This window comes from Ixodes scapularis, unplaced genomic scaffold (assembly GCF_016920785.2).
Source record: "Ixodes scapularis isolate PalLabHiFi unplaced genomic scaffold, ASM1692078v2 PGA_scaffold0__279_contigs__length_252992795, whole genome shotgun sequence".
Lineage (NCBI taxonomy): Eukaryota > Metazoa > Arthropoda > Arachnida > Ixodida > Ixodidae > Ixodes > Ixodes scapularis.
Genome location: NW_024609835.1, coordinates 222125624 through 222142162, shown reverse-complemented (window position 1 = coordinate 222142162; position 16539 = coordinate 222125624).

Here is a 16539-nt window from a genome sequence, read left to right as displayed (position 1 = left end):
TACACAAGCCCTCCTTTATCTAAGAAGCACAACAGTATGGTCTAATGTGGAAACCGGAACAGTACTTTTGTCGTCACCCAGAAGTGCATTGGCCCGTTGTACCCTGACGAGACTCCCATTTGTCAATAATCAAAAAATAATCATAGACAAAAAAAAACTAATTGTTTGTTTTTGGGATTATCAACCATGTGCACTGACTAACTTTATTTGTAAAAGATCGTCTCTTTTGTTTTTTATTTTGCCATCGTGATCCCGTAGTTCGGAGTTTTTCGGGTAAATTTGGGTTGACGAAAATTTTAGCGGCGAGTGTTCTTCGGATTGATCCGAAAACACGGAATCCTACTTATAAGTTGATTGTGTTAAAAAGTTCGTCAGTGACAGTGAAACGATTGCTATGTGACCACTTGACTTTATCCAATATTTGCCGCTATTTCCGAAAAGAACTGGTGCATTCTCCCTGGGGCAATGTATACAAGTTAAGAAAAAACAAAAAAAAAACACTCTATAGGGGAATAAATTTAAATGACATCTGGAAAGATTATGTTAAAAAATACTGGAACTTTACTTTAAAAGTGCATTGCATTCATAGTACTTTATTTCAAGTACATTGCGCCCGGTGTACATACTACTTTACTTGAAGTACATGAGGTCTCATTTACTTTGTATTTTACTTCAAGTATTTCTAAAGTGTACTTCATCTAACACTGCTCTCGCTCGACCGTCAGGAAACAGATGAACCCGTATCCGCACCATCGCTCACTGATTTTAGTCTATAAATTTTGAATATTCGTCGATGGATTTTTCATAGTCTCCATAGTATAAAATCTGCATCATTAAAACATCTTACGACAGACCGAACTTTGGAGTTGGCAGGCCGTTCCATTGACTTAAACGGGATTAATGCAAAGCACAACCCGAACCAATAATCCTATAGTCCCACGAAGTGGGATCAGGGCGTAACTAATATATGAGGAAGCACAACTTGCGGGATCTAGGCGCGAACGAAACTTACTTCCAGGATGCTCCTTGCAGTTACCCGCATGCGTACTCGGAAAAGCTCATACGAGTAAGTCAACAGGGCCGATTCCGGCACTCTGATTGGCGCGTTGTCATGCCCGGTTCACGGCAAGAAAGAGAGGAACGGGACACGCCTCGGTGATTCACGCGCTAGCCTTTCCCCGGCTTACAAGCTTGCTGACGCTTATTGGGTAAGCAAATCTGGGAGCCGGCTTCCATATTTGGGAAGTACACCTGCGTATACACTTATCACAGTTCTTAGCGCGCAACGCGCTTGAATACTGATGCACGCACAAATGTTAACTGCAGTAGCACGGCCGGGTGACTGGCCTAGCCTGGCCGAGGTCCATGTCAGGCACGTCAGAGATAAGTGGAAAAGTCACGTTCATTGCCAAATATCATCAGTCACACATTCTCGCGAATAAAATAGGCTTCAAGTTCAAAGAGTTCATAATAACGAAGCTCACTGATGACTTTTGTTCACGTTTGGAATGCAGCGTTTCTTGAATCGTCGTCCAAGATGGCGGTTCAGGCCCTGGATCGGAAGGATCGCTTAATGCGGTACAACCACCTGCACGCCCTTACCAGGCCTCTGACCAACTTCATCGTTCAGGTAAGAAAGTGGCTAAAACTGTTGTTGGATTCATGCAAAAAAAAAATGAAAACAACCGACCGGTTTTTTGTGCGGTCACTGGAGGCGCGGCAGTCGGCAACATAGATCAATATGGTTTCTGGCCTGGGCCCGTACTAGAAAGCAAATGATCAGAAGGATGATATGCACTTGGCAAAATCAAGTTTCAAGATATATGGGGAGCGGTCAATAAACAACTTGTATGCTTTGCTCTAACCCGGGGCTTTTAAGCGCGTACATTTACATGATTTAAATATGCCAGATGCGGCGTTGAAGCCACAAAATTATTGTCACTGCAAAATTTGTAGGCTTCAAATGCCACTTTATAGAGGAAACTAAAACAGGCACTTAAGCAGGGTCAGGAAGGACAATAATGGCCGAAAACGAAAACACTGGACCAGCTACAGTATATATATGCGCCGATAACCTGAGGGAGAGGAGTCAGCAAGAGTGTGCGGCGACGTCAAAACGCCGAGCCCTGATTGGACCGATTAGTGGGTAGATCCAAGGCTAGCTGCCTTTGACTCCACTGCACTCGTCAAACGACTTTGAGTGCGAAACCCAAATGCCGGATGCCGGCGTTCCGCGTTCTAATAATGCGTTCGACGATTGCAGTGGAGACAAAGGAAGCTAGCTTTGGGTCTACCCACTTATCGTTCTTTTCCTCTCCCTCAGTTTATCGGCGCATGGTTACGGTACCACTTTTATCTCGACTGAGACTACGGCAGAGGTTACCCGGGCTTCGCCTCAATCGCCTTACATCCAGAGCTTCGCTTCCCCCCGTTAATTAAACCCGTTGGCCAAGTTCGGGTTTCCTGTTCTTTAAGGCGGTTTCACAAGACGCATTTCACTTCCGGTGAGTTCCGTTACCCCATGTTGATAAACAGCGTCCGCTATACACGTTTGCAAGTCCGGCTTCAGGGAGCTGCCATCTTGCCTGTCTGGGGTGCGCTTGGACCAGTCATAATCCGATTACGAAGCCTTGCTAAGGCGTCGTAATTGGATTATGGCCGCTCCCGAGAGCGCACCCCACTGAGGAAGATGGCGGCGCCCTGAGACCGGACTTGCAAACGTGTATACACTCCCAATTAGTTTGCGTGCAGACACTAACCTGTTCGCGTCATTTTATATGCTGGTAAAAAGCACCGGCATGGCGAGTGGTTCCGTCGATGACAAAACTTGGCAAGTAGGATCGGGGCCGTATTTGGGCAGTAGAAAACAAATTCTTAGGAGGATAATACAACTAAATGCAAAGGTGGAAGCGAGCTGTGCAAGAATGACGAAACTAATCTCTGCAGAAGGGGAACAAGGGAGACAAACGACACAAAAACCTCCTGACACAGCTACGTGACTGGTGCGCGACCAAAAATCTGCATGGTCCGGGTATCGAACCTGGGACCTCTCCATTTCCAGAGAAGCGCTCTTAGTCCTCTTTTGTTCCTGACGGAGTCATCCCGTCATCTATACTTCGGCCATTTTGGACTTTCTCGATCTACGGCTCGTCTTAACTGTAAATAAGGATCGGTATGTATAACAATCGAGTATGGGCCGATATTCTCTTATCTTCACGACAACTCTGGCTGGCGCAATCAATCACAAAATATCGATCGCGCTGGAAGTGTTTTTGAGCATAGAAAGATATTGGGTCAATGTTCGTCGTTGGCCCGATGTTCGGAAGAAGGTAATTTGAAATCGCCCTGTAACATATGAAACCAGAACAAAAAGAGGGTGAGGCCTGCATGCCTATTTCAGACGAGGCTAGGGAATTTGGGTCTTTAAAAAGTTGCACGAAAGAGAGATGTACTAAGATGGTGAGACAACGAAGCATGAAGCGAGGAAGGGCACCCCTTAGCAAAAAGAGGCCGTACTTGGAACGAAGTTTAAATGTATTGAATATGAATGTTTATTTTGTATTCATTCTGTATTATTTTGTCCACATTCGAAATACGCGTGAAAGTATTCAAAATATATCGTAAATATTAGTCAGAAAATATCTTCGATATACCAAAAAAATAATTCCTTCCACCTCAAGATGCCATTTGCGTTTAAAAACCAACAATTTTTTTTTGTTAGTAAACGGTGTCCCTGTGGTATTTGAAGGCACTTCTAAATACATCCCACAATTACACATTAGAAACGAACACAAACACCATAAACGCACTTAACACCTGAATCACAGTCCTGTTGACTGCTCTAGAGCCTCATATAGCCTACATATCGAAGGTAATCATTTGGCCGGTCACCAGCTGTGCACTTATTAAGGTTCCAAATACTCGATCTTCTCCTCGGGAGTCTTTTAAAAGGGAAACAGTGTTTCGAAGTTCGTGGACAATATCCCTTACTTTTAGAAAAGCATTGGTAGAAGTAATAATAATTCGGCGCAGTCGCTAAAACAATACCCACAAAAATTGTCTCCTAGAAGAAATGTTCTTGCTTCTCTGCATAGCACCACTCAGGACGAAGCGAGTAGCGGCAATTTCTTCACTTTAAAATATTTATTTTTCTTTTCATTACTAGTCACTATTTAATATGGTCATTAACGTCACTATATTAGTCACTCGCATCACATACAGTGGTGAGTATACACATTTAGGGAACTATTATTGTGCTAACACAATTCTACGCCAAACATATCTGCTCACAGCACTTGCTGAAGTTTTCGAGCATCGGCAAGTGTTGTGGTTGTGGTTCCCAAACCCCGTCTGTGATTGGTGTGCAAGAAACTCATCAGGTGTGTTTTTGATAGAAAAAAGGAAACAATAACATAAACTGGGCTGATTTATCAGTGCGATGCTGCACAACTCAATTCACAAACTAATCTAATGTATTTAGGCACTTCAGTGTACTCTAGATCTGTTTTTGTGCCTACTAATTTAGTATTTACATATTTCAGAACGCAAAAAGGGAACTTCAAATGTAATTTAAATATAGGTATTTGAATAATATTTTTAGAAATATATTTCAGTACTAAGTAAAAAAAAAAAAAAGGAGGGTTTATTTTCGGTCTATTTTTTGTGTACTTACAATTATGAAGTGTTGTGCAAATACACTGAAATTGGAATGTGGTATATTTCAAGCGTATTAGTTTTCGCTAGGGGACGGCTGCCATTCCACGCGCGAGGTGGGTCCGAAACACGAGCACGCCGACGATTGTGTTCTACAGAGTACGAGGAACACTCGTATGTCGGAGTTGAAAGCCTACGAAATAACTTTAACGTTAGACGCTTGTGTTTGAGACAGCGTACAGTCGGTCTGGTTTGATGTACGGCGACGCTGGCTTTATTTTGCATATAAGAAAGCTAGCAGCCCCTAGAAAAGAGGCTGTACTTGAAACACAGTTGAAATATATTGAATATGCATATTAATTTTGAAATCATTCTGTATTACTTTGTCCATTCAAAATGCGCGCGTAAGGTATTGAAAAGATATAATAAATATTTACCAGGAAAGATTTTAGATATACCAAAATATGATTCCTTCCCCCTCAAGATGCCAATAGACCGACCTCACCAGTCAGTTTGACTACGCCACCGCTGCCGCGATGCCATCGAGGGAACTTTAGTCTTCTTGCACGTGCGACAGCCCCGCTGGAGCTCTGCGTGTGTGGAGCATGAGACAGCACGAGCCCTCTTGTGCATTGCCGTTTGCCTCCTGTGAACTAAAGTTATGGCGGCGTCACGCATGCGCCGAACGCTTGGTGAGATCGGTCTATTGTGTATAAAAAACCGTCTCCACAATCTTTTCTTTTTTGTTAGTAAACCCCCGTGTCCCTGCGGTATTTGAAAGTACTACTATATACATCTTAGAACTACACATTAGAAACGAGCACAAACAGAAACACAATGACGCATTGAACACCTGAGCCACAGTCCCGTTCACAGCTCCAGAGCCTTATATACCCTACATATTAAAGGTAATCATTAGGCCGGTGACTATACCTCTGCACTTATTAAGGTTCCAAGTATTCGATCTTCTCATAGGGAGTCTGTCAAAGGGAAAGCAGTGCTTTGAAGGTCGTGGACGGTACCTCTTACTAAAAAGCATTGATACAACTAATAATAATTTGGCGCAGTCCCTAAAACAACATCCGCAAAAACGGCTCCTGGAATAAATCTTATTGATTCTCCGCATAGCCCCACTCAGGACGAAGCGAGGCAAGGCTGTTTCTTTACTTTACAATAGATGTTTTGCTTTCTTTTACTAGTTGACTATTTAGTATGGTCATTAACATCACTATATTAAAGTCACTACTCACATCCCATACAATGGGGAGTATACACATTAAGTGAACTAACATTGTGCTAACACAACCACGCCAAACATATCTGCTCACAGCACTTGCTGAAGCTTTGCAGCATCAGCAAGTGTTGTGGTTGTATTCCCCAAACCCCGTTTGTGATTGGTGTGCAAGAAACTCATCAGATGTGTTTTTGATAGAAAACGAAAACAATAACATAAAGTGGGCTGATTTATTAGGGCGATGCTGCACAACTCAATTGACTAACTCATGAAATGTTGTATTTACGCACTTCAGTGTACACCACATATGTTTGAAGGGCACTTCTGATAGGCGAGCTTTTCAATACTTTGGTAGTTTAAGCCAAACTACCAAAGTATTGCAGTCAAAAGATACTTAGAGTATAACACAAAAGTATTTACGATTTCCAGGTATTTTAAGAGTGTTCTGCACATATTATTGATCGCTGCATTTTCATTAGGGTTGGAGTATATTTTGTATGAAATAAATTAAGCTTTTAAGAAATCTATGTGAAAAGTATTTTGTGCCTACTAATTTAGTATTTACATATTTCAGAACGCATGAAGATTACTTCAAATGTAGTTTAAATAAAGGTATTTTAAAAAGAGTTTCAGAGACATATTTTAGTACTTGAAATACACTCAAATTAGAATGTGGTATATTTCAAACATCTTAGTTTTCGCTGAGGGAAGTACTATACGACTGGGGTCTTGAACTTGCACCGCGTATATACAACAACGCAAAACAAAAAAAACAAAAAAATCCCAAGCGCGCGCGTTTGTTTATTTTTGGCGTTTTTCTCTCCCGCTTTTCGCCCGCTCGCTTGTTTTTATTTGTGACGTCACAAGTTATGAAATTTAGAAGCTTTGAAAGCAATATTTCTATAATATTTAAAAACGACATTCTTAAAACACTTTTTTTTGTAATCGATTGCAAACGCACTACGGCCCTTTTTTTTTTAACTACTGAAAATCGGAATTCAGAGTGATATCGCCTCCTGGCTTTTTATCCTCCCTCGGAAAACATGGCGGCGCTCGACGCATGTAGCACTGAGGATGCTCGGTGAGTCGGGAAATCGGACGAAGTTCTCTTGTTTAGGTGCCCGACAACCTCTCGGACTTCGAAAAGGAAATCGTCGAACGAACTCAAAACAACTGGGTTTGATGTCGGTGTACCATAGTGTCGGTCGTGACTCCGTCGAGGCAGCTGTTCCCGGAGAACCGGCGTGACGTGGCCCCTGACGTCGCTCACAAAAGTCCACTGCGCGTTATCTTCTACCTCACACCATTTCAAAGAATTTGAGATCGTCGACAGAGCCCTAAAAAACCTTCAAAGTTGAAAGTAAAGAGTCGTCTGCTCACAGCGATAGGCGGCACGCAAGCGGTGGATCGCGGGACGCGGGCGAACACGACACTTCGGGTCGGATCGGGCGGGAACTTCAAATTCAAGTTTGGGAATTTTTTTTTTATTTTTTACAAGTAGTGAGTTTTTAAGTTTCATATTTTGAGGGTAATGTGCAGGCCCCGTTTTCAATCGTTTCGGATAATAAAAAAAGGATTTTACCTGTTAGTGTTACTTTAATCTTCCATAAGTTCTGGGGAACTTGCGATTTGACTAGTACGTGAGCTCGTTACGCCTTGTTTTAAACAAAAATGGCCAACGCCCTGATACGAGCCTTCCGATTATGTTTCTCGATTCAAAGTAGTTTCCATAAAACGGGAAATTGAAACATCTGCCATTTCGCTTACATTTGAAACCGGCATGGCTACTCGCAAAATAATATTTCACCCTCTCTCGACATGACTACTCGTCAGAACTTGAATCGGTGAAGGTTCGATCTTGTTTATTGCAAGCTGATTGCGGTTTCACCAAAGTCAGAGCTATGGCGGGGGGTCCATCCGTAACACTAGACCCCTTTCAAGAACCGAGCAAGTAACAATGATAGTCGCCACGTGGCTTGCTTGGCCTTCTTAGATTTAGGCTAGGTGGCGCAAGCTACCGCCCATTACAAAGGGTATAGCCATTAACATCCATCCATCCATTCATTCATTGGGTACGAACAAGGAGCAGGAGGTGGCGTCCCTATTCCCAATGCATGGAGCGAAGTGTAACGGAAGTAGGCGTGGCCACGATCCGCAACGGGCATTTCTTGACCAATGGGAAGCCTAGTGAGTGGGCGCCGCCATTAATTTCGGTGCAAACAACAGCATTGCGATGACATTTCCGTGGCAACGCTACTGTGTGCACCGAAAGTAATGGCGGCACCCACTGATATTTGAAACAGCGCTTAACGTAATTGGATGAAATTATTATAAACGAACGCCTGGTTGCCCAGCAGAAAGTAAGTGACTAGAATTGAGACGCTCTAGACGACGCACCGTGAAGTACTTGGCGGTGCGCAACGCATTTTTTAATAAACAGCAGCAGCAGATCGCACGAGCGCGCATGCAAGCCAGGAGCGCACAGAACAACGGGCTCGCGCTTCCAGTTCTTGCTTCGCTCGCACATAATGTGGAACTAAGTATAAACACTCACGCTGCAAAGCATTCGCATCGTGGACGCTCACGGCGGACGCCGACCACATCGAAAGCTAGCCTCGTGAAGCACACGCCGGAGCAGATTAGAAAGCAGACGAACCGCCGGTGCGCTACCAACAGTCTTGGACCCAATAAAGTCTACCTCACCTCACCTCACCCCACGGCCTCGGAACGGCTGCGCAAGGCAGTCTGGGATTAAACGCCTCTTCCGGCTTCACTCAGGCTGACGTCATGCCGGGTCCTGTCTGTTTAAACGTCCTTGGGTACGAACAAGGAGGTTATATTAGGACTTCTGGAGTGGCGGTCTCCCGCACTCTCCCATGCGAACCAGAGCCGTATGTGTAGAGAGTTTGGCCATTCGTTGGGAAGTATAGGAGACAAATGAAGCGGCGCCATTGGCCGAAAGCGGACTGGGCGTGTTCCAGGGCGTCTTCAGAAATTCGAATGTGACCAACCAGAAGCCGGAAATAATACCCTGGCGGTGGTCGCGAGAAAGAAACCTGATAACTGCATTGGAGTAACTCTCGATGGCTGAAAATATGGCACACGTGATGTTTCAATCACACTCATCCAAAATGATGGTGGAAGAGTGCGACGAGCGGAACGATCGACATAATCCGTACGCCAAACGCCGAGCGCCGGGAATCTGCCGTCAGAGCGGTCACACTCTGTCCGCGCAAGACAGAGTCGCGCGGCGCATTCGTTTCTTACATCTTTCTGCATGATCATGATGAAAAGAACACGTGCACCCTATTTTCAACCACAAAGAGTTACTACACGTCACTCTTACGCACTTATTAAAACCATATACGAACAGAGACCTTCGATGATCGATCGGCTCAGAACTGTTTCTCGCTACCACCGCTAGGGGATTCTTTTCGGCTTCTGGTTGGTCAAGAGAGCATGCCAAGCCCTCTTTCCGAGTCTGGTGCATGCCCTGGCTCTGCCCGCGCCTCCCATTGACCAAACTCTCTACATATACGGCTCTGATGCGAACGGGTGAAGCCAGTTTTGCTGGTAGGCGGCCATCTTACTGAAGGTGAAACGAAGTGGCGCTCGAAGCGGCAGTAGCAGTGCACCGTTGCTTTCGGGGCTGCGTATTAAAAGAAAATCAAAACTGATTTTTTTAATTTGTTTTAGAGGACTCAAAAGCCGATTAAGACTCGTTTTCTACCTTTAGTAAAATCCGCTTTCTACCTCTAGTAAGACTGCGGTAGTTCCAAGATGGCGGAAGAGACGGGGATCGATTCTCCACGGTTTCCCGTGCGCCTGCTCGCTGACGCTGGTCATTGCAATAAAAATGATTTATTCGTCTGACAACGCGAAGTGGTTAGGGCAGGATCATATTACATGTGACGGAGATGTTGATGCGCGTTAGCAAAATGAGCATGCTGATATTTAAAAGTGGCAAAAACCTCGACTTGCGAAGCTTTGTGGTGGGCGAGGGCGTTTTACGCACTGGCCACGTCACTGTTTGTGGCAGAATATTTTTGAGGCTGATGAAGATATCGGGTTTGCTCCTTGCCATGGCCATTAGTGCTCTAAAAAGTGAGCCGCGCACGGTGACCGACAAGCTTCAGAAGAGCAGCGTTCACAGTATTGATGCCTTCGTGTCACAGGCTCGCAACTCGCTGCTCACCGTCTCGGTTTTAGTGTATTCCAACACGTGATCAAATTCCTCTGTGGTTATTTATAGGAAGTTTGTTATCGCAGGCTACCGTGCGGTGTAGCATTACAACCGGAGGCTCGCGCTGCACCTTTGAAGCACAATTTTCAGCGCGTGTCAGGAGCGTTGCCTTGCCTTGCTTATGGTGGCCAACGGTAGCCTGCGGTAACGCTATCCTAAAATAGCTTATTACCATAACCGGCGTGTTTAGGGGGTTAGGGGTTTTATTTATTTCTCTACCAACATGCATATTTTAATATACCGTACACGTTTTTTTGTACCGTGTTATTTGCGACGTTGTGGCCCCTCTCCCCCAAAACTGCCCGTTCCAAGCTCTCTTCACGAACGGCTGGCTAACACAGACACGCTTAAAATGCTTCGGGCATTTCTTTATTTATTTTGGGCTTACCTGAAAGCAAGTACGCGTATTCTACCCTTTAAAAGTGCTTGGAATAAATCGTCATGTTCCCTACAGCCTTAACACGCAAACCCATTTCCGATATGTATTGCTCGACATATCGTTGCGCGACCAGGTTTTCCCTACTTATGGCAGAAAATATACTTTTCATAGACCGAACACTAGAGCTCTACATTTTGAGCGGGAGCGTTTGCCGTCACGTTGAGCGCAGATCGAGCTGGCGGTTATGCATACGACCAGCAATCCGCAGCTTGCGATGAAAAGTCCCTAATAAAATTAGACATCCCGGTCCTTCGTGCAACGCTGTTGCGAGGTGGAGCACAATAATTCCTATTTTAGCACGCTCACTTTTTGTTACAACGGCTTCACGCATCAAGGCCAACAGCCCCTGCCGCCTTTTCCGCGCCGCCGGCGCTGCTGCCGTCCCCGTTCCTCTAGCTCTCCGCTCATCCGCGGGAGGGCGAGCGGCGCGCTGGAGTTGCGAATAAGCTGTTATGTCCCAGCAAAGGAGGTGTGGGACCGACTGCACAAGGTTGAAGGCAAATACCGATGCTTTACAGTCCCTCTTTTTCCCTCTGTAAGCTCTTTACATGACCAGGCAAATCTGTTGGGTGCTCATTTTGCAGCCGTTTCAAACTCATCTCATTACTCCCCAGCGTTTCTGAAGTTTAAAACAGATGCAGAAAAAACGAAAGTGAGCTTGGCAGGAGGAGCCTCTGCACCGGCACCATATAATCAGCTGTTTACAATGGTTGAACTTCAAATGGCTCTCAAAATCCGGAAGCAATCCCCCGGTCCTGATTGAATACATTATGAGATGATCCGCCATTTATCGGAGGAGTCACTCTCAGCCCTCCTGACATATTTCAATAAACTATGGAACGATGCACACTTCCCCGCTGGTTGGAAGCAGGCAGAAGTAATTCCGTTGCTAAAGCTTGGAAAGGATCCTTCACTTCCTACAAGTTACAGGCCGATTGCACTAACTAGTTGCTTGGGGAAAACGTTTGAAAGGATGATTAATAAGCGTCTTGTTTATTTCCTGGAGAAACACAATATTTTGAATGTAAATCAATGTGGGTGTCGATCAGGACGTTCCACCATAGACCATTTAGTCCGGCTGGAGACGGTTGTACGAGAGATGTTTGCGAATAGGCAGTATTGCGTATCTGTCTTTTTTGATTTGGAAAAGGCTTACGATACCACTTGGAGGCATGGCATCCTACGTGAATTGTTCATGTATGGAGTACGCGGCAGATTACTTCATTGTGTACAAAACTATCTTAGTGGACGTTTCTTCCGTGTACGGTTAGGCACGACAGTATCCAACAGCTTTCTCCAGGAGAATGGTGTTCCTCAGGGTGGAGTACTGAGTGTCACTCTCTTCGCCATTAAAATTAACTCTCTTTGTCGTGTCATACCTTCCTCAGTATCATATTCATTATACGTAGGTGACATTAGATGACATTCAAATTTCTGTAGCATCATGTAATATGTCTAGTTGTGAAAGGCAGCTATAACTAGCCATAAATAAAATGACTAAATGGCTAACGAGAATGGTCTTAAGTTCTCTCCAGAAAAAAACTATTTGTGTTCCATTTTCTTTACGGCGGGGTCTTTGGTTAGAGCCTTCTCTCATGTTAAATGGAAATACCATCGAAGTTAGTACTGAGCATAAGTTTCTGCAAATTGATATTTGACAGTAAGCTTAGTTTTGTCTCCCATCTCAAATGGCTAAAGCAGAAATGTATGCAGACATTGAACATTCTTAAAGTCCTCTCACACAAGTCTTGGGGTTCTGATAGGAGGTGTCTACTTCGTTTGTACATGTCTCTTCTACAACCGCGCCTTGATTATGGGTCTGTTGTGTTCGCGTCTGCTCGGCCGTCGGCCTTAAAAATACTTGACCCTGTGCATCACCTTGGGTTACGTCTTGCGGTGGGTGCTTTCAGAACATCTCCTATTTTAAGCTTGTATGCTGACTCCAATGAAATGTCACTTGAAAAAAGGCGGCACTATCTAAGTCTGGTTTATGCCTACAAGCTGTTATCAGAACCCAGCCATCCAGCCCACAATAGTATTCGAGAGTCTAAGTTTTATCGTACTTTCGAGCATAAACCAACTGTTATTCGACCCTTGAGCCTTCGTTTTGAGAGTCTCCGTCTCTCCCTTAACCTGCCACGTGAGGGTGTCCATTTCCTAGAAAGTGCATATCATAATGCCCCATGGGATATGAAACAAATAGCTTGCAATTGGTATTTTACAAAATTTAATAAACATAATGTTTCTCCACTCATTCTACAACAGGAATTCTTAGCTCTGCAAGAAAAATACAGACATTACCGCCAGTTTTATACTGACGGTGCCAAGTCCTCAATGTATGTTGGCTCTGCTGTTTATTCAAATTCGTTTACCCATGTTACTCGACTTCACAATGTCGCCAGCATTTTTACTGCCGAACTATATGGTGTTCTGGCAGCACTTGACTATATAATCAGGAGCAAAGGGATGAAAGCCATTATATTTGTAGACTCTCAAAGTGTTCTTACTGCAGTATGTTTTGTCACACCAACTACGAATAAGTTGACTCGACTTGTACGGGCCAGAGCTCAACAGGGACTCGCTGGTGGGAAGGACATTGGGTTTTGGTGGATCCCAAGTCATGTGGGCATCGCAGGCAACGAGGCTGCAGATAGACTAGCTGCTTCTTCACAGAGCCTTTTACCATCGAATGTCTGCATACCTAACCAAGACCTTAAAGCATCCGTAAAATTTTCACTCTCGCAACTTTGGCAATCTGAATGATAGTTAGCCGATAACAATAAGCTTCATGTCATCAAGCCAGAACTTGGTGCATGGGAAACCTCGTATAATAAAAATCGTTTCCACGAAGTCCTCCTGTGCCGGCTGAGAGCCGGCCATTCGTTCCTAACCAATCAACACCTGCTTATAGGTGAGGAACCGCCGATATGCGAGCACTGTGGGGAAGCTTTATCTGTTCTGCATGTTCTCTTTCTTTGCCGTGGCTTTTTACAACAATACAAAATCTATTTCTCTGAGTTTTTCAAGTACACCATCCCATTTCACCTTGTCTTAATTCTAGGGGAGCAGCCTCTCATATCACTTGAACGTCTTTTAGCTTTCCTCAAAACTACCGGTATCTTACATAAACTATAGCCAAGTTCTAGTCTATTGAGTGTACTTTTACCAATGTTTTTTAGCTTACCTAGTTTGGCGCAGCATGGCCATCGGAGCTCTTGCGCCATAAAACCCGTAAACAACAACAACGTGATATTCAGCGATATCACTATTGGCGAGGCGCTCTGACCCGTTTGTCCTCCCCACACCTCGGTGTTTACCCAACACAAGGTCTGTGCACATGCCCACAGGCCTTATGGGCATCTTCATGCCATCTTTTTTTAATAGAGCGTGGGGCACAGTGTAATGTAAAAATACCAACAATTAGTGAAGTGACGTTAAGTTCCGGATTGTCATAGGATACGAGCTTGACCCACTTGGGATTTTGTGCTGAGCTGGGCATCGTGTATGTTGCATTGTTCATGCAGGCCGGAATGGTAACAAAAAAGCCCCGTTTCCCTCTCACCGGAGAACACGCATTCCAGCCGAACGCTGATACCGCGTTCGGTTAAGTCAGCCGAGCGATGAGTCATTGTTGTTGTTGTCCCCATTCATGTAGTTCTAGAGTTAACCGCTTCGGGCGCCAAGGTCTGATCTCCTCCCCAATAGCTAAAGCGACCTCTTTCTTGTTGTCCCAGAAATGTTTTGTAACATCTATCAGTGACATTGCCACGCGCGTTGCCCAGCAAGCGCGTGACCGAATGCATACCGCGCTTGGCTCTCGCGCGGAGGCTCCGGCTTCGTTACCAGGGAGAGGACTCCTCTTTCATTTATTCTTTCCACTTGACATTCGTGTAAGTTCGAGAGTCTTCTCATCTGACCGAGTTACGAATGTTCTGCGCGCCGGACTTACTATGCCGAATGTTCCCGAAACCTACGCGGGTACAGAAGATGCTCCGTGTGGCGGTCCGGAGTCAGTCTCGCCCCAGCGCTCGATCCTGCTGTTTCGCCGACATCGACGCCTGCGACGCTAGCCTTTCTCTATTTGGTTTTGTGGCACAAGTTCGCGCCATTAACTTTTAGGGCGCAACTCTTAGGCGCCCGTTTCCGGCGTGAGCGGCATCGCCGTCGGCGTAACCAAAGTCATTCCAAGGTCACGTGAACCCCCAAGGTCACGTGATCCCTTCCAAGGTCACCTCAAGGTCACGTGACCCCCAAGGTCACGTGATCCCCCGAAATCACGTGACCCCCCAAGTTCACGTGACCCCCGAGGGCATGGGGCCCCCCTCCCCGAGGCCACGTGACCTCCCCCCCCCCCCCCCCCCGAAGTCACGCGACACCCTCCCCCCTCAGGTCACGTGACCCCCGCCCCCGAGGTCAGGTGACCCCCCGGAGTACATTAAAGAGGGAGGAGGAGGAGGAGGAGCAGGGGTCTACCCTCCCCTCAGTACCCTTCTCTCCTCCTCCTCAAGAGCTGCGCTCCTATTCGGCCTTACAGGGAGTTGTAAACGGCTTTCACTTTTTTTTAGTTTCTTCAGTTATTCGCCGCTTCATCATTTGTCATTCATGACAATATCCTGCTCCTGATAGTTAAACTGCATAAAATAGCCCTTCGACACTTCTTTTTCTTTTTCCGTTTTATGTTGTTGCGTGCTAATAAAACCCTCTGGTAACCCAGATTTCCGTAGCTGTATAATTGTCGTTGTCACTGACGTCGATACAAATTACTCAATCCGGAAGTATCTTCCAAAGTAATTGAGTAGAGTACGGATACTTCGAAATTACATTTCGAAGTATCCATACTCTACTCAAAATACTTTACAGTGAAAGTAACTGGAGTGGTATTTTAAATACTTTATGAAGCAGGTATTTAGTAACTTAAAGGCCGACCTACAAAACCATTTTCCGAAGGAGAAGAGGTTTCCTCCTTGCCACCCAGAAAGGAGGAAACCCCTTCTCCTTTCCACGGAGACTAGCTTCCGGACCCGCCCTTTTCAGGGGAGGAGGAGGAAGGAGTGCGAGAGGGGAGGGAGCGAAGGTCGTTCGGGAACACTTTCCTACCCTGCGGAAAATGGTTTCGTAAGTCGGCCTTTAAATACTTTTATCGAGTATTTTGTCCAACTCTGGCTGTCGACCCATGGAGAATACAAGGTAAGGAAGGAACTGTTGGCTGTTTTAAAATACGCGTGTGTGATGTTCCTTTATCCATCACCCAAACAAATATAGTGGTTTACATTATTTAATTGTCTTCGACCACGCCGCGACTACTGTGAAATGGAATGTGGCGCCAACCTTTTTTTCCCACAAGGATGGTTGAAAGTCTACTCTGGTGCCACTAAATAAGCTACGCTTCAGAGTAACGACACTTGGCCATATTGTGTGTTAAAATCATGGTTTCCAGTTATCTGAAGGGTTATCAGAAATCACAGGAAATGCTTTTCCGCCCTCCGCAAATGTTTAAACAGTTCGCGACAGAGCAAAGCAATTTTACATGAGCTTCTTAACACCGAATCGAATGCTGAGGAAGTCGCACTTTTGAATCATGACGATCGACACTTTCGTCTGCTCTTCATACGAGTCAGAATGGCGGCGCCCAGAACAATGTCGGGGAACGGAGTGCCGGTACTCTATAGCGCAGCTCATTGAGTGACTCTAGTCTACTCTGTACTCCGTTCACCCTTATGCTGAGACTAGAAGCTCCGCCTTCCAGCGCTAGCTCTCTCCCTTTGCTAACACAAGTGAGAAGGCGCAGGTACGCACAACCAAAGCACTGCGGAAGCCAGCGAGCTCGCGCTTCAGGCGGAGCTTCTAGTCTCGGCCTAAGGGTGAACGGAGTATAGTAAAAACAAAACTAAAAATTATTTGATGTAATGTTTACGTTATCGATGTAACTTGAGTTAAAACAAATATTTACGCGAGGGCTGACCTATCACA